The sequence below is a fragment of the Suncus etruscus genome, chromosome 5 (assembly GCF_024139225.1).
Source record: "Suncus etruscus isolate mSunEtr1 chromosome 5, mSunEtr1.pri.cur, whole genome shotgun sequence".
NCBI classification, from domain to species: Eukaryota; Metazoa; Chordata; class Mammalia; order Eulipotyphla; family Soricidae; genus Suncus; species Suncus etruscus.
In genome coordinates, this window is record NC_064852.1 from 39,874,054 (window position 1) to 39,899,870 (window position 25,817).

The window sequence follows — 25,817 nt, forward strand, 5'->3', positions numbered from 1 at the left end:
TATTCATCTTACACTGACTTCAGTTAATTATGTTTTTTCCATAAAATGTATTTTCCCCATCCCCACAAAAAGTATTTTAGACACTTTATTTTTTAGAATAAATAAAAGATATATATTACCTGTTTACCATATCTTAAGGTGCAACTACATTCTAGAAATAGCTTAACTTTAACTACAACTTTAACTACAGACAATAACTACACTATGTAAAACATGTGCTTTGAAGATATAAGTCTAACACATTGACACATATATCACACACCCACACCTTCCAATGGAAAAACAACAACAACAACAACAACCTCATTAAATTTAATGAGGCAAATGGTGCTATTTTTGATGGGACACTAATGAGAGAGTATTTTTTTAACCAAATAGAATCTTATTAATTTATGTCAGAAACAGAAGTGGAGACACAGTCATATTAGAAGTGTTAATTCCACAAGGGAATATCTCCAATGGCCCTTTAACTGGGCTTAACTACTTATTTTATCAAACCTATTGAGCTTTATATTAATGTTATATGATTTCAAGATCATTCCTATAGTATACGATAGTACCTTAGGGACAGTTATGACTATTTACACATTTATCCTTTAAAATATTAGATTTTGAACAACTGTTTGAATAATATTTTTGTAAATATGTGTATAAATTGTGTCTATAATCACTATTTTGCCTAAAATATTAAATATACAAATACTAATTTATATCACATATTTCATATGTAATGTACATGTACATATCCACTGATCCACAAGATATAATATATAAATCCTTTCTGGAGAAGAGCATTTTTCTGTTGTTCTAGATTATTACATCATTTCAAATTTTTAGTTTTTAAATTGAAAAATATCAAGGTATTATTTAATTTTAAACAAAATATTATTGAAAGCAATATTGACTTATATTATTTTAGAACATAGTGCATAGGTCTGGACAGAAAGTACATTGGGTTAGGTGCTTGCCTTGAATTCAACTGATCCTAGTTCAATCCCCATCATTGCCTCTGATCCCATGCGGATCACGAGGAGTAATTCTCAAATTCATAAAACCTGAGCACATTAAAAAAAATTAAAATAATATGATTTTCTTTAAAGACATTTTAGAAACTTACCATTTAAATAAAAACTATGTTAAATTTACATATTAAAAATATTTACATATATAGAAATATTCAAACATTTTATTTGTTATCATAATTTTGAAGACAGATACTATTAGCTTATCAACTGCTGATATGGACACATACTAAGTCAAAATTTTATCTTTAGGATTAATGTGAAATGTAATAATTGAATAATAGTAATTTATATGATTTCCTAATACAGTGTCTTTTGCTATGTCAGCATTTCTTAGTATTTTGGGATGCAATATATACATCTACAGTGGGATAATATGTGATATGACTAATCATATGACTTATCATTAGTTCAACTATTTAATAAAACATATTCTTTGCCCAAGCAATGAAATATATTATATATAAATATTATGCACACAAAGTATTAGGATAGCATATGGGATACAGAAATTAGCAAACAAGAGAGTGGAGCTTTAGCACAGTGGGTAGGGTGTTTGCCCTACATGCAGTCAACCCAGGTTTAATCCTCTACATTCCATAGAGTCCCCTGAGCCTACCAGGAGTGATTTCTGAGCGCAGGGATAGGAGTGATCCCTGAGCGAAGCCAGTTGTGAACAGAAAAAAGAAAAAAAAATAGCAAACGAAAATTAATTATCCTTTCATGGAGTTTGCATTCTAGTTTGGTGAGGCTAAAAAATAGACAAAATAGTGGGATAAAAAATATACATAGTTATTTATTGCCAAATAAAAGGTTTATCGTTGTGAATATATATAGAAAGATAATTTTCTTTGAGTGAAGATATTGTAAATAAAGAGAAAAATGGAATGTAAAAATGCATTTGGAAGAAAGTCAGATACATAAATAAGCACTTCCAAATTATTAAGAAATGTAAACTAGCCAATATATTACTGAGGGTAAAAGTAAGTTAATTAATAATAATAATAATGATAATAATAATAATAATAATAATAAGGGGTCAGAGAGATAGCATGGAGGTAAGGCATTTGCCTTTCATGCAGAAGGTCAATAGTTCAAATCCCGGCATCCCATATGGTCCCTGCCCCCTGTGCCTGCCAGGAGCAATTTCTGAGCGTGGAGCCAGGAGTAACCCTTGAACACTGCCGGGTGTGACCCCCCCCCCAAAAAAAAATAATATGAACTAAAGTTCAAAATATTGCTGACTAAAATTTAGTCATAATTTCACCTCTGAGACCAACTAAACTCAATGTTAAAGATGATTTTGAGCTATTTATCTAATTTAGGTTTCTTATTTACAATGATGTCAACAATGGAATTTCAGGCATACAGTATTTTACATCCAAAGAATTTGTTCAAAACGTTCTCTTTATAGTCATAATAAATTCTTTCAATGAAGACTCAGTATTGTCATTCATTGTTTTCATAGTTTCAGTAATTTAGAATCTAGTAGAATTTATTCATGGTGAATGACTATCATCTTTGATACTTCTTTTGCATTTTTGTGGTATTGCCATACGCTTGCTGTTATCCAAATAAATACATATATAACATGTGGCTTGTAGCACTGGTTTATGGTATTGGAATAACCATATTTAATTTTTATTTCTCAGAATGTAGTAAATAAATGATACTGTATTCAAATATATGTTGATAAATTGAATAAGATTAAAGAATGATACAATCATCGTATTAAAAAATGTAACAATCACTGTATATATTCTTACTAAGTCAAGAATTTGTTAGTTTCTGAGGGTCGCTGTATCTATCGAAGGTAAAATTTGACCCAGAAGAAAAAAATGTTTTAAGAAAAACAGTAAAGATGGAGGAGTTAAGGAATTTGGTTAAAGGGAAATTTTCAGTTCAAGTTCACTCAGTCTTTATTTTTGTCATTTTTCTTATAAAGTCACCTTCTAAGGTTAGTACCTAATATGAGATCAAACCCTCATTGAGATCACTTCACTTTAAGGCAAATATGACAGGGTCTCTAGATCCCAGATATTTCACATATGCATTCAGTAACTAACAAATGAATATTTATTACATACTACATTTTTTTCAAGTGCTGGTGGATAGAGGCAAAAAAATAATAAAACTTATGTTTAGGTAGTTTTTATTCTAGGAAAACTCATTATTCATTCTTCTTCATTATGATTCTTTTGTTTTGTACCTTGTGTTCTCTATTCCGATCAGCTATGGGTTGTTTATTTGCTTTGACTCGTTTTATGATTGGCACCAAGCTTCTTCCTCCTATCAATTTTTTTTATCCCTGTCTTTATGTAACACTGAGGTCTCTTTTTTTTGTCATCTTTGTCCTGGTCTCAGACTGAGTTCCTTATGTCTCTTTGCTTTGGAGGCACAAAAAAGAAAGCGGATTCTTCCAAGTTAAATCGTTGTGGAGATGAGAAGAACTCATGGCAGTAAACACTGCCACCACCACCAAAGGTGGGGACCTTTGCTACTCTACCTGTCACATCTCATTGCACTCAAATCAACGCAATCTAAAACTTTGCCCCCTTACAGTGGGTTCTCTTTACATGATGCCCCCCCAACCTCTTTAGGAAGAGGAACCCAAACCATTCAATCTCTTTTTAAAAATCTCAGAAGGTAGATGTCGTCGTTCTTGTGGAGTTTAATGCAGAATTTCCAAGGCTGAAATGCCCATTTCACCTTTGTTTGCTTGTTTGCAATCTAAGTTATGGTGATTTATTATGAGAAAACTAACATCTAACTGACTACAAAATGCAAGGAATAAGTAAATATGAGGAATAGAATCTGAGGCTCTGAAGTCTTTTCTGATCTCATTTCATACCCCACACATAAATCATTTTCCGCAGCCCAGAGAGTTAGGACCATTCTCTATTTCACTATTGCATTTTATAATTCATCAGTCTATAATATAGTCATACACGATGTTGTGAAATGTCTCATAAAGGTGCATATGTTTAAACAGATTCATAAACTTCCATCTTTCTCCTCCCAATATATTTGAAGTATATTTAAATTTTTCCACTAAATAAGAACTTTTAGGAAAGGGAAATGGGAGAGTTATAGGGATACTTAATTCTTCGCTTGTTTTTTTGCTTGTTTTTATGTAATATGGGCATGCAAATAAGGTCATCTTTATCAGTACTGTCACACATATTTCAATTATTATATTTAGTTATTTATAGTTATATTTAATTGTCAGCTATATGATAAATCTATAATGATAGCTACTCTTACTGTTTTGGGCCCAGTGATATTCAGGACTTAATCATTTCTACTCAAGGATCACTTTGAAGTTCTATGTGAACCATATGTAGTGCAACAGTTGGCCTCATGCAAGGTAACTGTACTACCCAATGAACTATCTCCCTAGCTCTCTTTTGGGGGAAATACCTGGCAGTGTTCAGGTCTTATTCTGGATCTGTACTTAGAAATCACTCATTTTGGGTCTGAGGGGCTCATATGGGACACCAGAAGTCAAACTCTGGCTGGCAAAGGAAATGCCTACTATTTTACTATCTCTCTGCCCCTCTCCCAGCCCCCCCCCTTTTTCTTCCCTTTTTTTTTTTTCTGGCCCATACCCTGTGAAGCTCAGGGTTTACTCCTGGCTATGTGCTCAGAAATTGCTCCTAGCTCAAGGGACCATATGGGATGCCGGAATCAAACCAAGGTCCATCCTGGTTCAGCCATGTGCAAAGCAAATGCCCTACCACTGTGCTATCGCTCCAGCCCCTCCCAGCCACTTTTTATTCTTTTATATTTTCAGATGAGATTGAAGTCCAGTGTAGTAAATTAATTTGATCAGGACTTACCCTTCTGAGATATAGGCTTAAATGTGACCAGACAAGATTATATAGAGCCCACCTATTTAATTTGATATGCTAATAATTTGTTTTAAAAATGTGCTAAATGATTTTTATTTATCTGTGCTTCCCATTTGCCCTATAAATAATAGGCTTTCATGTTAGTAAACATTATCAAGATATAAATTAAATTAAAGCCATGATCCAAGCATTTGCAAAAAGGATATGACACATCTGATGATGAAAAGTTACATGGCTACCCGAAATGTTGCTTCTGAAGACTTTACAGTAACATGGAACATGGATATTTCAGAAAGATAAAGACTACATGCTTGGATGAATGTTCTGAAACATATAATGGGGCATATTTTATCAGGTTCTCTAAAATTAGAAATTCAAACCAATAGAAATGCATATTTGGGGTATTATTCTATTTTTAGTTATTATAAAATTAACATGACTTTAGATTAAATTACTCTAATAGCATCTGTTAGTTTAGAGTAATTTATAGGAACTGAGCCCCATGAGAAATACTTGTGGCAAGACTGATGATAAACATGGGAATGAGTAGAATAGGATTCTTAGGGTCATCAGTGCAGAGAGAATTGGCCTTATGTTAAGTGCTGAAGAATAAAAGTATTCCAAATCGGCTTATTTTGAGTGTTTGCTTTCTATGGAGTCATTGCTGTTTCTCTTCAATTTCTCCATCAGAATTCTATTTCTAATATTTAGGTCTAAGAATGTCTAGATGAGTCAAGCTGTAAAAATTTACTGAGATATAAACAAACTCTTAAAATAGCGAAACATTTTATTTCTAAAGATGTCTTAGTATTTACAAATATTTAATTTTTCCAACTTTAGTATACATTCTTGTCAAAAAATCCCACTGGAATATTCTGGAGGAAAAATAGTTGAAAATCTTTTGAAAGATTTAGAATTAAGAATAGAATTCCAGAAGAATTCTGGGAATGTGAAGATGTGGTACAGTGGTAAAACACCTTTCTTGCATGTGTTAACACTAGCATCACTACCAAAAAAAATTAAATAAAGAAAATATTCCCCAAATTACAAAGAAATAATTTGGAGGGATGCCTTCTGAAACAGAGAATGATAGCTAAACTAAAATCAAGGGTTTGAAATACATAAATCAAGAAGAAATTATATTTCTACACAGGCAGTTTAACATAAAACCCTGTTGTCAGTATAATAATAAGAGAATCACAATAGAAAGTAGGGTAAGGAAAAATTAAAAAGTGGCAGTGTTGCATTATTTGGGTAAATTTTTTAAGTGTAGATTTGTTATATCTATAAGGAAAACAAATCTAAGAGGAATTAATATACTGTTTAAATATTTATGACAAATAATGGGAAAATTAATCAAAATCTAATAACTTAGGATAGGAAGATTGCTCAAAGGGGTGAACTATATGCCTTAAGTGCAAGCAGTTCCTTGTTTAATTCCAGAAAAGCACAGTCTCTAAAGTATTGCCAGGCATTACTCTATTGGCTATTATGTTGAGCAGCAAATCATTTGAACTGCACTGCATTGCCATGCTGAATAACCCCAAAGTGGCCCCTGAGTCTTGAATATGATTAAGAAATAGCCCCCAAAATAACCAGATCTCTAGGCAAAAAAAATTTCTAAGTATTAAAATGTTAATTTGACAAATTACAATGGAATAATAACTACATTTTACAATATAAAACCAAAAATATCAGTGTATATATTTAATTTTATAATGTGCCATTCAAACTAAATTATTTAAAGAAACTATGAGCACAATTTAATAAGTTGAAGTCTTCTTTGAAATATGAATTTAAATACTATAATATAAATATATAAATTAATATTTGAAACTAATTCTAAGAGAGAGAATAACAAAAAAAGGACACCATTGCACCTATATTATAGTGAGGAATACAACTTACAGAACTCTAAGAAGTAAAATAAAAAGTACATCTCAATTACTTTCCAAATTTATAGATTCAATAAATAATTTTTAAATATCACATCTAGAAAAGTTAACAAAAGTGATATTTATGCAATGTGATCTCACTTGTATGAAAAATGGAAAACCATTATGTAAAAGAAAAAATGTTAAATAAGCTATAGTAGATCTCAATGTCAAAACGTGAAATTATCACATTGATGTTATCAAAAATGTCATAAAACTTGAATAACAATGTTAAAGAATTAAAACAAGAGGCTAGCGAGATAGTAATATCTAGAGTGATTGATTGGCTTGCATGTGACTGATAAGGTTTTGCTCTCTTGCATTTCACATCATTCCCCAAGAACTCCACAAATGGTCCCCCCAAAAGGTGCAATGTAGATATTTAATTTGACTTATAAATAACCAATATGGCAATATACATATATGGTGCATACCACATGCACTAAAAATCAAGAAAAAAATTAAAATATTAAAATGAGCATTTGAGGGGCCGAAGAGGTGGCGCTAGAGGTAAGGTGTCTGCCTTGCAAGCGCTAGCGTAGGACAGACCGTGGTTCGATCCCCTGGCGTCCCATATGGTCCCCCCCAAGCCAGGAACGATTTCTGAGCGCATAGCCAGGAGTAACCTCTGAGTGTCAAATGGGTGTGTCCAAAAAAATGAGCATTTGAATAATTGAGTATGCCTCTTTAACTTCTATCCTTTTGATATTTCTTGTCTTAATTTTTTTCAAATGCAATATTTGCAATCATATTTTAATTTATCTTTCTTAAGAAAAGTAATATAGCAGCATCTGGATAAATATTTATAGAAAAGGTTACTCACAAAGAAAAAAATAATAAAAAAAGAGAAAAAAAAAGAAAAGGTTACTCATTTGCTTGACTGCTTAAAAGTCTTTATCTGAAAAAAAAAAAGCCTATTAAACTTTTTTGTAAGTATGCACAAGTTTAAAGAATTAATGTTATCCAAAGAGACTTCTTAATTGACCTATGCCATGTAATATGAGTGACAGTACTACTGATTCAAACTTTAAGGACAAATAATTATAGATATATTGAAGTTTTATTGATGAACAGAATTGTTCTTTAATATATGAGAATATGCACATTTTCCAAATGTGGTAGAAGTGACAAATATAGTCATAATAATGAGATACAAAAATGAGATAGAGTTCACTTATTTTTTTAGATCTGGGAATTTTGGGAGAAAATGGGATATATTGTGATTTTAGAGCAGCAATTATACTGAATTGTTGGTTTACGGCAGATGGTTGTGGAAGAATCAAAATAGCTGAAGGAGAATTTACTGGCTATATGAAGTATACCAGTTTCATTTAGTCAACCGTCTGCCATAGTATTATCTGGGCAACATTATATGAGCACACTACATGAACCTAAGTATTTGGTACATTTAAGCATGAAGAATGAGTTAGACAGTGTTTAGTTATAATGGCATTCTTTCTTTAAAACAAAGCACTGATGCGCTCAAAGTCTCCATTGTAATTTATCTAAAGTCCTTGGAGTCTACATGCAAAGCTTGCCATCTTCAGCTCCTTGAGAACTTTCTGTGATTTTTCAAGATAGAGTATCAGGTATCTGCCTGACATCATGGAAGTATAAGGGCATCTGTTGATGGCAAGGAGAAGACCAGGGAGTCATATTCTCTGATAATGTTTATTTCACATCTGTGATTTGTGTCCTACAAGGCTCTTGGGACTTAAACCACATGTGCTGTGTTTGCATTAATGGGAACTTCAGAAGGAGAGGCCATAACACTATTAAAATGTTTAGCTTTTGCTCTCCCATCACACAGACACATGCTAATAACTACTCCCAGACCTCGTATCATTGAACTGTAGGATGCAATGTGTAGAGCACTCATTGCTTCAATACAGGGGACTTAAAAACAAATAGCTGCCATCTCTGCCTCTGATAGTTTGCCAGGCTTTTAACTTCTTTGGTTTTTCCTTCTTCAGATCCTAGTGAGGTATCGCAAATGTATTCCAAACAGAACATTACCCCAAGTCTTTGTTTTTTCTTCTATAAAGAAACTTTTGCTTTAAGGTATATTTAGAAAAGTTAGGATTGAAGCCAAATTCCAAAGAACCACATCCTTATTCTATTTTCAAGTAGAAATGATTATTTTCAAGGAAATGATTTATCAGAGCACAATCCCCTGCAGAAGGCTATTGATCACCAGGATTAATTATCAGAATTTATGACAAGTATTTTTGTTTGGAATCTTACTGGAGAGTTGAATTTGAGATTTTTAAATGATTTGTAAGAAAGTTTGAGATTTTCTGAAGATTGCATCTTTCATTAATACTTAGGTCTGTGATTTTAAAACTTTATTCAAAATGTTATTGGTAATAAAGTCAATTTTATGATTGGAGACCAGAATTTAAAACAAATAAAAGTTAGGCCAGAATATAATGTAAAATTATTACATTTGGTAATAGGAAATATTATTTGAAAAAACTTTATTTCTATTATATATGGATATATATGTATACATGGGATGTAATGTATATACAGACTACATATTGAATTTAATGTACATAAAGGATATGGGATAAATTGATGAATAGATACATGGAGAGTTAGGCAGCTAGATAGAGGAATATTATAAAGAGACTAGGCCATGTGTGCCTGAGAAAGTGACAATGATCAAGGGAGAAGTACTACTCATGATATGAGATATTTTTTTTACCAGAAACAATAAAATTAAAATTTAAAAGCCATTACCAGGCTCCCTTTAGGGCAGGTACTTCTCTAAGTTCAATATAAACATTCTTAATACAAATAAATTTGCAAGCAGCATATAAGCTTAATTGAATTAATCTCAAACAGTTTTGGAAAACTGGATAAAAGCCAGTCAGAAGTGAGTTCAATGTAATAATCATTCATCAAGAGTAGCAAATTACAAGCCAGAGTCTAGCTCTTATTTTTTTTTTATTAATGATATCTTTATTTAAGCACCATGATTACAAACATGTTTGTAGTTGGGTTTCAGTTATAAAAAAGAACACCCCCCTTCACCAGTCTAGTTCAGTTGATGGAAAAATGTCCTACTTTATGTTCTGCTTTTTAGATTTCTACAGAATGATAAAAAGGACAATAGTTCACAGTGAGTCTTATTATTTAGGAAAGCAACTAAGAATATCATTTTTTTATAGTTCTAAGTCATTTATTTAGAGATTGAGTATATGTTCTTAAAATCAAGAGCAACCCAATAAACAATGATCAAAATTATATTCAGTAAAAGTATTGGGTATTTTTAATTCTAATAATATTTAAAAAATGTATCTGCTTGACAGAATAAGAACTAAGAATCCTGATGACAATGTGTTCCAGAACTATAATTTGTGCTCCAATCTAAAATAAGAATACTCATTGTATCAATGATATGACTAATAACGACAAAGATGTTATATCTTAGGATATTTACATGACCACCTGAATTGAGTGAAAGGTGGTATATTGTTTGATTACCTGTAGTAATTTAGGTGACTTCATATGGAGTTGGGTATAAGAAGAGGAAGTCAGTAAGGATTCTATAAAGGATGCTAACAAAAAGTTCCTATCAATTTAGCAGGGATAGTACACTAACAAGAAATCAAGATGCACCTCAAAACTAAATTTGAGCAGAGACATGAGACTGAGAATTGAGTATATTTTCAAATCATTAGAGTTCCAGGTTATATTAAACTACATAAAGTGAGTTAAAGGTCTGAATTTTAATCTCAAGTATCTAAAAAGCCTATAACCTAAAACAAGAGGTAGAAAATAAAGCTGTTTAATCTCTGTTAAAAAAGGATTCTAAAAACACCACCACAAATCAGGAAAAACCTTAGGGAAGAAAAAGGAAAATAATGGAAGACCGCTATGACCATGTTCCACCTCTCCCATCCTTCATTACACACCTACTCCAGAGTACAAATCCACACGGTTCAGTCGACAGTATCTCAGAGTTATTTCATTTGGAATTGTCTGACCCCTTGCTTTATTTCTTTATAGTCTACTTCTTGATTTTGTTTGTTTGTTTGGTTGGTTGGTTGATTGGTTTGTTGGTTTTGGGGACACACCGGTGACTCTCATCCGTTCCTCCTGGCTTAGGGGTTCGGGGGATGGAACTGCAGTCTGTCCTAGGTTAGCGCATGCAATGCAAACACCCTACTGCTTGTGCAACCGCTTGTGAAACCGTTCTGGCCCCATATTCTACACATTCTTAATGTTCCCAAGAGATGGCATATTTTTTTTCTGTAAATGAGACTGGTGATGTCGGATCCCGGGCAAGTGGAGAGCTTACAGATTCAAAAGCCATCCATGAGCCACTTCGGGGGAATAACTCCAACAACCCTCTATTTTACTTGGGGATGGGATATTTATAAGGTGTCTTAGCTAATCAGGTTAGAAGGAAAACAGTATGTGTGCTTTGTTAAGAGAAAGCGGAGAAAAACAGAACGAGTGTTATGTTTAGGAGAAAAGTAGGCTGTGTGCTCTATTAGGCTCTGTGTGTTTAGCTATGCTTTCCTTTCTCTAGAGTTATCATTTAGAATACTATCCAGAGTAGCCTATATTATACAATTCCCTCTTCTCTTGTACTAGGTTTCATCTGTTCTTATAAAACAACTCGCAAACTAAGCACTCTAGTCTACCCCGAGAAACTGGTTGCACCATAAAAATAAGTACATTCTACCTTGAATCATGATAAATGTAATTTTGCTTTTCCATGTTAGTCTTTTATAATATATTTAACTTCTTTGGTGTTATTTTACGGTTCCTAGATTTAGACTTACTTATTTAGATATTTTTATATACATAAAGTTTAGAAATTTCCAGCTTATTGCTGGAAATGTCCTCAGTGTTTTCTAAAAAGAATAAATAATCAAATGAGTGAGAGAAGTAGAATGTCTGGCTTGAATACAGGCAATGGTGGGTGGGACCATTGGTGGTGGGAATGCTGCACTGGTGAAGGGGTGTGTTCTGTTTATGACTAAAATGCTTCTAATCATGGTGCTTAAATACAATGGTGCTTTATAGAATTAAAAAAATGAGAAAAAGAATAAATAATCTCTGTCACAATATACAGAAACGTTGATCACCATTTTCTCAGTATAATTAATAGTTATTTATTTATAAAAGTGTCACAGTTTAATAAATTATTTGATCTTATTACTAATAATGTAATTTATATGCATATTATTTACAAATTATACTATTTTAATAGAAATTGACTTTGATGAATCATGAAATGATAAAATTGCATTGTAGACATTTAACATATCAGAAACCTCTACATAACTTTGGGTAGCCTATTCCTCAAGTAATGGTTATATGTCATTGTCATTTAATGTTGCATATATGTTATATATCATATATTGGATATTTGTCAATGTTATGTAATGTTCTACAGTTGCAGTGACTTTTTAAAATCTTATATGTTAATATAAGAATAGAACTTGTATTAAATTGTACTAATTAGTTGCTTTAAAAATCCCATGTACTTTTTCACATTTAAAATCCTTTTGAATAAATAGGAATTATTCACCAATATATAGATGCAACTTTTAGAAATTTTAACATTTTAATTTTATTTTTTAATTTTGGAGTATACCTGGCAGTTCTCAGGGCTTACAGTTGGCTCTGCATTCAGAGATCACTTCTAGTAGAGCTTTGGGAAATATATGGGGTTCTGCAGATAGAATCCAGGTCAGCAATGTGCAAGTTTCCTATCCTTTGTACTACCTCTCATTGGCACCAAAATATTTAATTTTCTTTACTTCAGCTTATAAATCATGTAAAGAGATAAATTTGCATCACCCATAAAATTTCTATTACAAGCATGCTTAGTGTGTTATACTTAATCATTGTGATGCTGTATCATAGAGGACAATATCTAAATTATCTTCTTCTTGGTCAGGCATAATTTTTTTAATTTGGCAGCTAAGATTTAAATTTTACTATAATATCAACTTAGTAAAAACTTAGGAAAATGAGAGATCCATTGGGCACTGCAATATAGAATTAAATAGAAGTAGTGGGTACTACATCTTAAATTATGAAATTTATATTCAGCTAATAAGATATCTCAAATCTTCATCTAAGATTTTTATTCTGCACAGAAATTATTGTGAGACAGCAGAGAAGAAAAACAAATGTTCTTTAAGGGCAATTCTCATTTCACTCACTTTCCAGGTAGGAGTGATATCGATCCCATTGGGATAGTTTATCTATGTCCTGGCTAATCTGTTTACTAGAACAGCACAGAGACAAACACTTTATGTATGTCTGATAAAGTAGTTACAAATAACACTTATTTAATAATAAATACACATTTATATTTAGAATATATCACCAACGAGGCATTTTGATGTACATATTGCACCTCTTAAGTATGATAATAATAGAGGCGGTGAATCCTCAGATGTGTACAAGTGTTCCCTTTCAAATGATGAAAATATTTAAACAGAGAAGCTTTTTGCCCATTGGTAGAGGCAGTAAGACATGACAATAAAATGGAACATACACATGTTTTTACGTTTTTTTACTTAGTAATGAATAAGGCAGATTAACTGGATGCTGGAAGATAATAATGGTGCTTGTTCGAATTTGGTAGTATCTGGATAATGCTATGACCATCAGCCCAAAAGTGGCTGATTTAGGGGAAGTCCACAGATCCTTCACTCTTTGAACTCTATTATAAAGGACTCTTTCAATGTATTGTAAATAAAACAAGGTGCATAATTTTTCTCATTCAGTCAAAAGACCTGTGTAGTGTTCTAGCTTTCTGAGATATGAAACCATCTTTGAGAGGATGTTCCCAAGATTATGGAGAATCTATGTTGTAGTAGCATCGGTATCTCTCACTGGTTGGCATGCTGATATGAAAACTGTTTCAGTTGGCTAAAATTTTCTTGAAGATTAAAGCACAGATATTTGTATGTATCTTCTGTTCTCTGAATGTAAAAAAAAATAAAATACACCTACATTCATCTTGAACTGGCAGTATTGTAATTTAGCAGATTTCTATTTTTCACTGAAACCTGGAGTTGGATTGTTTTGAGCCGGAAGGCATTCAAGCTGCTGTTTTTTTTTTTCTTAACTATATTTTTCTATAAGCATCTTTTCAAAAGTGATGTACAGTATGCAAAAACCTGAATATAATGCAAGTCTGTACAGCACTAAATTTAACAGGTGTTCTCATTAATGTAAGTAGACATGGAACAATTCTTGAATGTTTTATAAACATCCATAATCATGGCCAAATATGTTATAATAGTTAGAGATGTTATTGCAATGTTTTTTATTAAAGTGAAATTCCAGCATTTATTAGTAGAGGGTATATGAATAAAAGACTAATTACATTAGTACCTGTTTCTGTTTATTACTGTACTTTCTTTAGCTAATATTTCTAAATAAAATTATTGTTAATTTAATTACTGCCACCTATCCTCCCACGTTTGCTTGATTAATAATGTTAGTGGTATTTTAGTGAAATTATTAGTTACCAAGTTTGTAGAACAGCAAAGAGAACTTTCATTACTGAAAATATTTAAGGATGGTCATTCTAAAGATTAATTCTTGAAAACTTTACAGTGAGTAAAATGCTTGCCTTGATCAGCACAGACACAAATTCAATCTCTAACACTCCATGTGGTCCCTCAATTCTCACCAGGAGTTATCCCTGAGTGCAAAGTCAGGAATACAACCAAGCAATTCTGGATACAGCCAAGAAAGAAAAAAGAACTTTAATTTGTGACTACTTGCCTACCTTGTCAGTTCTCAGCTTAAAAGGTTCATATGTAATGTGATATTTTGAATGATTTAGTGTAGATTATTCTGCAAAACCCATGATTGCTTGGAATATACGATTATGAAGCATTTTGTTCTGTCAAAAATTATTATTAGTAGATATGAATTAATATTTTCTAACCTCTCCACATTTAATCCTATTGTATGAAGTCTAGAATTTGTTGACTGGTCAAAAATTTTATTTCAAACTGCCTTGCTAATACAGAAAATGGATTACCTATATGCACTGATTATTATCAATAGATGTCAATGAACTCATATATGATGATCAAAAGAATGGGTTGGTTCCAAAATCATCACATATTGCAATGGAATTTGAGTTAACTATATTATGGCATTAAAACAACAAAACATAATGCATTTATTGAAATATGTAAAGTAAATAACATTTTATGCTTACTATTTATTTATAGTTCCTTAGGTATGATCTGTGCATCCAAACATTCAGGAGACAGCTGACCTTAGACTGAGGGTAATTATAGCATACCAGGAGGAACAGAGAGGTCAAATGATTACTGCAATATAGTCCAATAAATTATATGATAAAGGGAACAGAACAGAGATATTTTTCTAAAATTATTTTTAAAAATGCATTTAAGTTGATGTGAATGTATAAAAGAAATAAAAATATTTCTCAGTGGAAACATCCTGCACACACACACACACACACACAAACACACACACAAAAGACCTGAGGATATTAGGATGCTGTGGAATAAAATATGCAGAATTGTATGAGTGTATTGAGCTACAGAAAAAGATAGCTAGATACATAGATTATTAGGTCACAGAGATATTGAACAAAATATAGAGTGGGAGCTGTACAAATAAAAATTGTTATATGGAATCAGTTATATCAGACTTAAGAGTTTTCATTTCAGTTTAATAGTGTTGGAAATCTCAGAATAATCCCAAGGAGATGAATGTGATTATCTAATTGAAATATCAGAAACTTTTGCTGATATATTTATGGGTATTACGTAGAAGTGAAAATATAATTAAGGTAGTGTGGAAATCAAAGACATTTGAAAATTATATAAGATTATATTATTAATAACTAATTGTATTAAATTTATAAAGTACATATTCTCATTAAAATATAAAACACATATTGTTTATCCATATCCCCAAAATTTGAGAATTACAGCAAATTGCTATATCTAAGTGTAAGGGACCCATTATGTTATATTTTGCATTGGTTGATTGTTTTAAATTTTCATTGACTATGACCATTAGAGAAAATCATTCTAATCTGAAAATAGGAGAAACAGTAGATTCCCAAACAACACAGGAGTCGATGAAAAATTTTATACAGTGACCTAGTTAAGATTAGAAGTTGATCTGTGAGGCTGGAGAGGTGGCGCTAAAGGTAAGGTGTCTGCCTTGCAAGCGCTAGCCAAGGAGGGACCACGGTTCGATCCCCGGGCGTCCCAAATGGTCCCCTCAAGCCAGGGGCAATTTCTGAGCGCTTAGCCAGGAGTAACCCCTGGGCATCAAATGGGTGTGGCCCCCCAAAAAAACAAACAAAAAAAAAAAAACAAAAAAAAAGAAGAAGTTGATCTGTGATTGGCAGTGACTAGGTGAAACATAAGGATCAGTGGGACAGGAATCCTAGAATGATTTATCTAGAGATGACTAGTACTTTTAAAAATTAGCATTGACAGCAATGAGAGACTAAGCTGATATTTTTGTACACCAACTGCTTTGATTAGTCACTTTTTTTCCCTCCGCTTTTCATATGAGCACCACAGGCAAAAGTTTTGGTATAGCTGACTACAAAACTGTGGAAACTGCTAAACTATCTACTAATTACTTGGATAGTATTCTTTCATGAATATTGAGAAGACTGTTTTTCTGACTACTTAAAATATTTTTCTACAGTGAAAGAATGAACATGCGTTTTAGTTTGTTTAAGAGTGTTTCTGTTTTGGATAACTCTTATTAAACATAAATGCATAGTGGGTAACTGGTATGTAAGTGGGGATATTAGCTAGAGAATTAATGTATTATGCAGAACATGCCTGTAAAAATATTGAAATGATAAAATCTATTTAAGTTTTAAGGATACAGCTCAATTTCAATTAAAAGTATTGTTTCTTGAAAAATTGAACTAAGACCTTAGGTCTTAATATGCCGTAGGTCTATCTGTTCTACAGATATCCCAACATTTACTTATTTTCAATAAATAGAAAATAGCTTACATAAGCAGGTTATTTTGATATGATAAAACCACTGAAGGTTATAAGAAATGTACATACAAATCAATCAACCCCAGATACATTGAGAACACATCCAATAAACATCTGGAAACTAATGAACGCACATTTGTTAACAAAGGGAGGGTGTATGAAAATGTAGGATCCAGTGGCAGGCAGACTTATTTACTTGAATGTAGATTTTAAAACATTTCAAAGAACCAGAAGAAACAAGGTAATTATAACATAAGGTTCAACATCTTTAGATGTGTAGAACATTTTCTGTTGCTTAAAACAAATATTCCCAAAGAAAGTATAAAGCATTTTTCTGACTCGCAAAGTTTTTGCAGTCTATCATTTAAATTACTTAAATAAAGGGAGCTTTACTGCTCCCTAAAGCTGAGAATATAACACCCTCCATGCATATTATCTTGATCTTCTTGACAGACCAGAAAAGTGTTTGTGTGTGCCAATTAAAACAAAAATGGATCCCTAGTGGCTTGTTGCTTGTACAACTTCTGAAGACTGCTATCATTGTTTGCTAGGGTAACACTGGATAAGGCTTCTTTCCAAAGTAAACAAACTTTTCAAAACTTTCATGACAGATGGGGCTACAAATGCATTTTAATCTGAGTGTTGCCAATGCAACTTTTTTTTAATAATCAGCATATATTTACTTAACATCTAGCAACATTGGGAACATAAGACAAATACTTTCTCACAAAAAAATGTTTTAACAAGTAATATTTTGGAAAGAAAAATTGAAGATCTTTTCTTTTAACTTGTATTTTAGCCTACATTATGTTAACTTTCTCAGCATGTTAAGAAAAACCTTAGGAGTTAATCAAACAAGATTTTAATTTGAGATAGACATGTAGTATGATGATGTACTTTCTCTGTGGGATATAAAAAACTTAGAGGCCAAGAAATTTAACTATACAAAGATCACGACAATGTTCACGATAAGCTTTATCAAATGTGAAGTCTGATGCAAAATGGGAAAATATTTAAATTTGAGTGGATTTTTAAAGTAACTATTGCTTTGATTTCAGGTTTTGATCTTCTATTATGATGTCGCTAAAACATATAGTTATATCTTATGCTGTTACTGTAAATAAATATATGGACAAAATTAATATCACAAAATACTTCAGATTTATTTAAAATTTACTATATTTTGACATAATCCTTTGTCCAGCTAATTTAATTATAATAAAATTATTTCATCATGAAATCTAAAGTGTCTCCATATATAATGGTAAACAAATTTTATTTTTCTTAAATGGGTAAGTCATGTTTGTATAATCAATATAGTCATACCACTTAATATTTTTAAGTCTTCGGATACTTGGCATATTTTAATAAGCATTTTCTATTTACATTTCAGTTTTCTTAAATATGCTGTTAGTCACAAATTGATTATAAGAAAATGTAAAACCTAATTCAATATATTAATTTATACTTGGAGCCTCGAGGAGTTTATAATGCCCAAATTCTGTTTTGATTAGTTTTTTGAAAGTAGGATAATACTAACTTCTGAGGAAGAAGAAAACATCTAGTAAGGAAACTTGATGATCTTTGAAAACACTCCTATTGTAATAAATATTTGTGTATGTAAGAAGCAAAACAGGAGGACAAGCCAAACATAATCAAATTCTTACAGTACCAAATTGTTAGACATTAAAACACAAAGGGATAAATAACAACAGAACTAAAGTTATCAGAAGGAAAAACAGTAAGGAAAATAAGATGACCATATAAATGGAGTTCAATAATTATTATGGAGGGATGTTAGTTCATGTGTTGTGGTAATACGTATTTGTTAGTGTATGAACAAATACTCCTAAGCTATACAGTGTTGTAAATCAACATTACCTATATGTAAACAAAATATTTTCTAACTTTAGTATAATACTAAAGGAACAAGCAACTTTTGTCTAAGGAGTATATTCCAAATGTCCTAGTGAAATCAAATCAACATGGTCTTCTCTATGTATGCACAGAATGATGTTGCTAGAGACTAGTGAACTATAAATTAAGATCTTCGTAATCTCTTAATTTTGTCATTTAAAATGATGCCAATTTGATAGAAAGGCATTCTCATTTTCCTCATTTACTTCATTTTCTTCATTTGCAAAATTACTTTATGATAGTGGAGAAAAGCTGCCTCTGACAAATGTTTATTATGTGCTTTGAGATCATTAAAGCTGATATCACTTTGCATATGAAGTGGTAGTGTTTATATTCTTAGTATACTAAAGTCCCAATACAATCAACTTTAAAAAAATAACGTACTATGACCAACAATTTATGCATAATTCCATAATGTAAATGTTTCTGCAGTAATTACTTGCTCTCTGAAATTTTGACATGAAAGTTGTCTGTGCCACTCACATTGGAACTTAGTATGTCGTTTTCTATTGTTATTTATTTTTATATGCATATGTTCTATTTATCTAAACATATTGTGAGCTCTTGTATATGAGGGAAGAGTTTCTCTTACTTTAGCAATGTGTGCTGCACTTCCTGAATGCTTAGTTAGTTCCTGTGGTGATTAGAGGAAGGCTTTGTCTCCTTTTTAGTCTCTTGAACAAAGAATTATTTATCAAACTTATTCTACAATTTTAAGGGCACAACTATAAAAGTGGGAAGAATATGTCACTCATTATCACTTTTAATTTTTGTGTGTGTGTGTGTGTGTGTGTGTGTGTGTGGTTTTGGGTCACACCTGGCAGTGTTCAGGGGTTACTCCTGGCTCCATGCTCAGAAATTGCTCCTGGCAGGCACGGGGGACCATATGGGACACCGGGATTCGAACCGATGAAATTCTGCATGAAAGGCAAATGCCTTACCTCCATGCTATCTCTCCGACTCCATCAATTTTAATTTTGATAACTTCCCAGCATGCATTTGAGGTTAGATAAAATAGAAGTAGCTGATAATATTTCATAATTAAATATATTTCACTGAAAAATATTTCTGTATAATATAGTTATTCATTGATCATTCTCATAATTATTTGGTTCTTATTTATCAAAGACCAGAAATAACTAAATAAAAATATTTACAGTGTTTAATATGCAGAGCTATGATTTTTTAATATTATTTTAATTACCTTTATTTTTTTTAATTCTCCACAATAAATCAGTAACTAGAAACAAAATATGCCAACTTTAAAAAGTTTTTTTTAATATTCTGGTAAACCAAAGTAAAAAAAACCTTTCAGAGTTTTAAGATGAATCTACATATAAATTGCTAACTTAAATTAAAACCTATCCAGAAGGCACTAAACACCAAGTATACTATTATCTAATGATACTGAAAATGACAATATTTACAGATTCAAGAGCTATTACAAACTTTTGCACCTGCTTTTCACGTGTCTTACACTGGTTCTATCCCCATTTATTTCTAGTCCCCAAAGCAATACCAAACAAAAAGAGTGTTTACTGAGCACAAAGCCAGGTGTAAGTCATAAGCCCTGCTTGTTTATGTATTATATATGGTTATGTTATATTACTGTTTAGATCATATATAAACATAAACACTAATAAAAATATTGTAAGATATCTTTAGGTGACATAACAAAATTTCAGTTTAAATAATATTCAAAAACAAATTTCTTCATATCAAATCATTGGAGTGTGAAGCTAGATAATACATGATTCTACTATCACACACACAAACTGAGTAAATCCAGTTTATAATTCCTTGACCAAAGAAAAATTATTGTTGAATTAATACCAAGACAAATAAAGGGATGCATCTTATCACATCTTTCATTGGATCAACTTATCTAATGACAATGAACATCAATTTATTACCAGTAAGAATTCAAAGATAATTTTATTTCATGTCAAAAATATTGTATATACTTGTTTAGAGAACTTATTTAGAAGATATACTACTGGCTAGAGAGATGGCTGAAGAGATGTGACTTCATGATCTGCATGTAGGAGGTCAAAGATTGACCCCAACTCCTCATCGTACTATAGGCACAACCACGAGTGATCCTTGAGCACAGAGACTGAAATTATTCCTAGCACCACTGGATATTGCCCAAAAGGCCAAAAAGAAAAGAAGCAATTATTGTCAATTTGAGATCATTTTTTTGTCTTGTTTTGTTTTGTTTTTGTTTGTTTGTTTGAGCCACACCCAGTGATGCTCAAGGGTTACTCCTGGCTATGTGCTCAGAGATTGCTCCTGGCTTAGGGGACCATATGGGACACCGGGGGATTGAACTGTGTCCGTCCTGGTCAGCCGCGTGCAAGGCAACCCTACCACTGTGCTATCAACTCAAGATTATTGCTTTTGTGATAGAGAACAGCTCTTCAAAAATAGTGGAGAAAAGAAATATTTCAAATATTCAGGAAACCTTTGTTTCAAATAGTCTTTTCAACAAAATGAACTATTTTATTCAAAGTAGTTCTTGCTTAAACCCATCATATTTTCTTTAACTTCTCTTTCTTCCACCTCATCCCAGCATCTGTCATCTGGGAAAAACACAATATAGAAAGATTATATTGTTGTTTTGATTTGCATCTCTCTGATGATTAATAATGTGGAGCATTTTTTCATTAACTTTTTTGGACATCGGTATTTCTTTTTTTTTGGGGGGGGGGGTCACACTCGGCATTACTCAGGGGTTACTCCTGGCTCTATGCTCAGAAATCGCTCCTGGCAGGCTCAGGGGACCATATGGGATGCCAGGATTCAACCGGCCGTCCTTCTGCATGCAGAGCAAATGCCCTACTTCCATGCTATCTCTCCGGCTCTGAGACATCCGTATTTCTTTGATAAAATTTCTCTTCTCTACATTTTTATTGGGTTGTGTTTTCTTTGCTTGTTAAGCTCTAACAGTGCCTTATACACACTAGATATTAAGCCCACCAAATGGGTATTGGGTGAATAGTTTCTCCCATGCTGTGGCAGTCTTTGTATTCTGGTTTATTATATCCTTTGAGATGCAGCTTTTTAGATAATTTTAGAACTATTTGATTATCTTTGCTTCCAGTTGCTTGGTCAGTGCTATTTTATTTTTGAAGATACCTTTAGCTTCAACGTTATAGAATTATTTCTATATTTTTCTATATGTATCTATGGTTTTGGGTCTTTTATTAAAGTCTTTAATCCATATTTATTTGAATTTTGAGCACATTAAATAAAAATCTTAGTTCACTTTTTGCATGTAGCTGGTCAATTTTCGTAACAAAACTTGTTGAAGAGGTTGTTTCATATTTCTTGCCCGTTTATCAAAGATTAATTGATCATATACCTGTTTCTCTCTCAGAATATTTAAATCTATTCCATTGATCTGAGATTCTGTCTTTATTCTAATACCATGCTGTTTTAATGACTACGGCTCCATATAAAGTTGAGTAAAGTGAGGCCTCTCATCTTCTTTTCCCCAAGAATTTCCCTAGTTATTTATGGATTCATGAATATTCCATATACATTTTAGGAGAGTTCCATCTATTTTTTTGAAAAAATGTCATGAGAATCTGTATAGCGATTTAATTTATGGTGTACAGTGTTTTAGTAACATTGCAATTTTAATTATATTAATCCTCCCAATTCATGAGCAGTGTTTGTATTCTCATTTTCTTGTGCCCTCTTAATTTTTGTTGCAGAGTTTAGTAGGTTTCTTTGCATAGTTATTTAATCTCTTTAAGTTTATTGCAAGGTATTTTCAATGACTGGCACACATTAAAAAAAAAAAAAAACAGTCCTGGCATTGATGTGGGAAGAAATAGACTCTCATTCACTGCTGATAGAAATGTCTACTGGTCGAGATTTTTCAAAAATAATATGGACATTCCTGAAATACACTGAAAACTGAACTCCAAAATGACACAGCAATACTCTACCTAGGAATATAACATAGGGGCCTTAAAGCAAACTGCGGAAAGTTCCTCTGTATTCTCAACTTCATTGCAGCACTATTCACGATAGCCAGAACATGAAAACAACCCAAGTGACCGAAAACAGATGAGTCAATAAAGAAAACATTGTGCATTTACATAATGGAATACTATGCAGCTATAGAATAAAATGAAGTTATGAAATTTTCTTAAATGTGGATGGTTATGGAGAGTATTACACTGAGCAAAATGAGTGAAAAGCGAAGGGATATACATTGAATGATTACACTCATTTGTGAAATATGGAAAAAAAGATAGTGATAGTATGATAATAATATCCTAAGACAAGAAAGTTGAAGGGCACAAGGACCAGCCTATGGCAGGACGTTTGCCATAAATAGTGGCGAAAATACAATTAGGTAAGAGAAGGTCCACTATGACAATGATGGTTGGAATTGATGACTCTGAACAAGAATTGGATGCTGAAAGGTTATAGAGTAATATGCATGTTAAACCTTCAATATTAATATTACAAACAATAGTGTCTAAAAAAGGAAGAGAGAGGAAATATATCTGCCACAAATGCAGGCAGGGAGAGAGCAGGATAGAAACTGGGGAAATTGGTGGCAGAAAATGTGCACTGACGCAGTGTGTTGGACATTGTATGACTGAAACTCGATCATGAATAAAACTGCAACTATCTCACAGTGATTCCATTAAAATTATTAAAAATATAAATGTAGTCAACAGGAAAAATGAAAGACTATATTAAGAAATAATAAATAATGCTAATTGTGTCCAGCTATTTGTCTTTTATTATTTCTGTGTTCCTTTAGATTGCCATAATGTTGTTCAATCAAAAGTTTTGATCAAAACTCACTTTTTTCCGAATGATATATATTTTTACCAAGTGTTGAGATTTTTGTTGTTCAGAGTATGCATCTAATTCAGCAAATTATTTATCAGACGACCTAAAGAGGTCATAGAAACAAATGGATTGAGAAACCAAAATTAAATGGGCTTTGCCAGTCAGATTCTGAAACCGCTTTCTGTGAGTGACTGGAATGGAGCAGAATAAAGTCAATTACTGACTGTAATTAAGAAATGGATGCATTTAAACTGTAGAGAGCAGTAGCAGACTTCTCCAGACTGCCTCCTAACTCAAAAGATTAGTGGGAAGACAGAGGAAAGGATATGAACTGTATCTCAGTATGTTTTGAATGAATTGCATTCTTACAGTTCTCTTGATCCAGCCTCTCAACATGAATTCATAAGTCACTGATTATTTATGATAAATGTCATATTTTAGATTAAAAAAATTTATGTTTTGCTTTTGGTAGCATTAAAAGTTAAATATCACCTTTACATTGCAGAGCTTGCACCAAAAAAGTAAAAATAATGCTGAAGTACTTGCACTTTATCACTGTTTGAATGTACTAGCCTGAAAAGTATTCTATGTTGACTGTTTTAAAAATCCTCAGAATACAATAAGTCTAATTATGTTCATTTCTTATATTTTAAAATGCTGTTTCTTTTTATAAGTTTAATAATTGTTTATAATAGCTAAAATTTACATTAATATTTTGTTTGAATTAATTCATTTTTCTTTGTGTATTTTCACAAGCTGTGGCATTATATAATACAATCATAATCAAAATACTTAAATGTAGGTTAGAATAAATGTAGAGGTCAAGAATATTACTAATTTGGGTGAGTTAGAAATAACCTTGAGTTTTATATTATTATTTCTGTTGCAACACTTTATGAAGTAAATATTTAAACTTTATGTAACTTAAGAACATTGCAAGGGTTTCCAGATAATTAGAAAAAATCAACTCTCTGTCTTGTCTTCTACTGGAAATATAAGCAGTACAATCTTGAGTCATCCCAATCTTTCTTTTTAAAATAAGTGATTGTGTCTGATAATCAGTAAAATTCTAGTATGGGTAATTATTTTTTTTAATTTTTTCTTGTTATAATTTTCTATACCTTGACTACTTCATACAATTTAAAAGCTACAATACTTCTTATTTCAGAGTAGTATAGTTGTACAATTGAGCAGCATTATATCTCTGGATATTATTTTCTAACTATAAATGGCAAATGAATATAAATATCTGTGCAATTCCCCAATTTCTTTACAATTTCCAAGTTATTGTCAGTAATGTTGATTTAAAAAAACATTGTAATTTTCTAAAAGATTTGCTTAAAACACCAATTGTTGTTTTAATGATGGGATTATAGAGACAACCTAAAGACTGTTTTGTAATTTTAAACCTGTTCACATTTCAGAATCCCTTCTTTTTAGACTAAATAAAACTGCAAAGAGGTGACTAGCTTCTGATTAAATATTTGAAATGTCATGCCTCCAAAGCTTTTAAATATTACTTGATGTGTGACTGTAGTGTGGAAATGTTCATTTTTTTGTTGAAATAAAAAGTCTATAATACAAAAAGAACATCTTCATAGTATTGATAGATAGCCTAGTATAAAGTGTGTGTCCCCACCCACTGTAAATCAAATTCTTGTCTAAGTAGCTCTTATATGTGAATTAAAGAGCATCATTCTGTTTCTTTAGGGTCACATACTTATCTGACAATTCTGAGGAGAAAAAGATTCACAGTAATAAAAAGCATGCATGTAGATGTTAAATGTTGCCAACTGCTTACTTAACAGCCCTGAGAATCTGGACCAGGAATGTTCTTTTGATAAGTGCTCTCCATGTGAGGTTCAGATATATAAATAAACTTTCATTCTAATTAGTCCCTTTGTTAGAGAAATCAATCCTTTATAACTTTCCTTATAGATCTTATGTTAGAAAAATAGGGAACTTCAAATATTTTTACTTGAATGACCTTTTAAAAAAGTCTCACTAAGTCTCCTTAGTAAATAATCTGTTTAAAAATCCTACGTAAACGAAATCAAATATAGAGAAACTATTAGATTTGAAAAAGACAAACAGGAAAGAGCCAAAAGTGCAGAATGAATTCTGACACAGCTGCAAGCATTTTTCTGAGATTTTGATTTAAGTGGGTACTGTCTGCATTATTCTGAACTTCCTGACTTGCTTCTCCTTTAACTGGAATAATTCAGCTTTAGCTCTACTCAGAGTTAATCATTCTATTATTAAAACAATAATCTA

General features: G+C 31.9%; 1 protein-coding gene across 1 annotated transcript in view; it reads left to right on the forward strand.

Moving 5' to 3' along the window:
• ARHGAP15 (Rho GTPase activating protein 15) overlaps positions 1–25,817 on the forward strand; it is a 723,932-nt gene that overhangs the window by 304,266 nt on the left and 393,849 nt on the right. The gene's annotated exons all lie outside the window — the stretch shown is intronic.